This window comes from Portunus trituberculatus, chromosome 41, assembly GCF_017591435.1.
Source record: "Portunus trituberculatus isolate SZX2019 chromosome 41, ASM1759143v1, whole genome shotgun sequence".
Taxonomy (NCBI): Eukaryota; Metazoa; Arthropoda; class Malacostraca; order Decapoda; family Portunidae; genus Portunus; species Portunus trituberculatus.
Window position 1 is genome coordinate 10,440,159 of NC_059295.1, and position 2,500 is coordinate 10,442,658.

Genomic DNA, 2,500 nt, shown 5'->3' on the forward strand with positions numbered 1-2,500 from the left:
GGCCAAGGACAACAACAACAACAACAACAACAACAACAACAAAACATATACACACAAAAAAAAATCTACTAAGGTCATAATCCCTATCAAAAAGGACGAGAAGAGATTTTACTACGTGGAAGTATTACGGCTTTTTCCAGAGTATTTCCATGGCAGGCGGCAGTGTAGCAGAGACTTCGTTCGCACCACAAGAGGAAATAAAGTTAAGTCACAGTCACAGTCACGCTACCCATCACCCTTGCGGCCTTTCAAAAATAGTCTTAGTGAGAGAGCGAAGTGGCTTGATTCCGCGACTTATCACCCGCGTTGGTCCTTTATAAATAGTGTGGATGGGAGCACAGATCGTTTAAGCATATGGCCCACTATTTACAGTGCGGAGGTCCCCCACGCCGCCCAGAGCCCTACGAGAGGCACAATACATAGTGAAGGGCGAGGGCGGCGGCGGGCGTGGCGGTGGTGGCCCTGAGGAGGACATCGGCGCCCCAAGGTCACCTGTGTTCCGCCTCCGGGCCTTGGTCACGCGTCAGGGAACATTTTGATGAGACACGCCCCCCCCTTCTCTCTCTCTCTCTCTCTCTCTCTCTCTCTCTCTCTCTCTCTCTCTCTCTCTCTCTCTCGTACCCTGCTCTGCTCGCATGTTTTGATCCTTCCCTGCCCACAAGCATTCCTATCTCCTTCACGTCCTTCTCCCTTCCTTCCTTCCTTCCTTCCTTCCTTCCTAGTTCCTCTTACACTTAACTCCCTTTGTCCTTTGTTTCCTTCCTTCTTCATGTAATTACTTCTTTTACATCTCTCTCTCTCTCTCTCTCTCTCTCTCTCTCTCTCTCCTTCACGCCTCCCTTCCCTTATTCCTTCCTTCCTTCATTCCTTACGTAACTACTTCTATCATATTCCTCCTTCCTTCTCCTTCTCCTCCTCTCTCTCTCTCTCTCTCTCTCTCTCTCTCTCTCTCTCTCTTTTAGGTTACTGTGAGATTAACTGTTGTAAGCCACCGTAGGAATACACGTGTACCTCTATCCCTCTCTTTTTTTTCTTCCTTCTTCCTCCCTCCCCTGTATATCCCCTTCACTACACGTACTTCTTTTCCTTCGTCTTCCTCGTCGTTCTTCTTCTTCTTCTTCTTCTTCTCCTCCTCCTCTCTCTTCTAGCCGTGAGTATGAAGGTTACTAAGGAAGGGAGGACTTGATACTGCCACACCTCCTTCTCCCTCCCTCCTACCCGTCCCTCCCCCTTCCCTCCATTCCCCATCCTCTCCCCATCCCCCAAAAACCTTCCATGACAGTGAGTAGCCAAGTAGCCAGCACTATCACCACCACCACCACCACCACTACCATTATCATCATCACCACCACCACCACCACCCCCACCATTATCATCACCACCACTAGCACCATAATTGTTGGAAAAATGCATACAACGTGTTATTCACTACACAAAAGTGACATTTCCTTCACACACACACACACACACACACACACACACACACACACACACACACACACACACACACACACAGAACAATGCTATGCTTCTATTTATTCTTTCACTTCGGTAGCAGAGAAGGTGGAGCAGGGCGGTGGAGGAAACTGTGGGTGGAAGGCCTTCACTATGTTGCTTCCTCCTCCTCCTCCTAATGTAATGTATGTCTATTCGTACCTTCCTCGCAACGTGACGGGGGAAAAACGTGGTGACAAACAAAAAGATAAGCAACTGAGAGGCCGCCCTGAATATTGGAGATATACACAATGATACAGACTGGACTAGAGTGAAAAGTACCCAACGTGGTAAGGTTGTACAGGTGATATAGTAGACACACAGATAGACAGAGTGATAGAGAGATAAACAAAATACTGGCAAGCTGGTAGATAAAGATTGGCAGACAGGTAAATAGATAGATAGATAGATAATAAAATAGACAAGCCGGTAAATAGATATAGATTAACAGACAGGTAGGTACACAGGTAGATATGTAGATAGATAGATAGATATAGATGGATGAATAGATATATAGATAGATAGATGATAGGTAGATAAAATAGACAGACAAGCAGGCAGATAGACAGAATAAAAGGAAATAGACAGAGATAAACAGATAGATACATACACAAATAGACATGTAGATGGATTGACTGACGAAAAAAAAAAAAAGGTAGAAGAATAAATGCAAAGAGTGATGAACAGACAAACAGGAAGGTGAACTAATAGATAGAGATAGATAGTGTTTCTCGGAGCCAATCCTTTTAACACACATTTACGAACACTTTCAAGGTTACAGAGGCAGTTTAGTAATCCCCCTGCATCACCAATTAGAGGAAAATATTAACCCCACTTCAATGTTATGACGCGTTTTTATATTTATTCTGCTTACTATTTGGTGATCTTATGCAGCTTCAGAAACTCGTGTGGGGGATTAAAATTGAGAAGATTCTACATCAACACCAATACTTCATCACCACCACCACCACCACCACCACCACTACTAATAAAAACTGCCACCACA

The 2,500-nt window shown here is 44.9% G+C and overlaps 1 protein-coding gene across 1 annotated transcript in view; it reads right to left on the reverse strand.

Moving 5' to 3' along the window:
* LOC123516476 (RNA polymerase II elongation factor Ell-like) overlaps positions 1–2,500 on the reverse strand; it is a 132,734-nt gene that overhangs the window by 98,720 nt on the left and 31,514 nt on the right. The gene's annotated exons all lie outside the window — the stretch shown is intronic.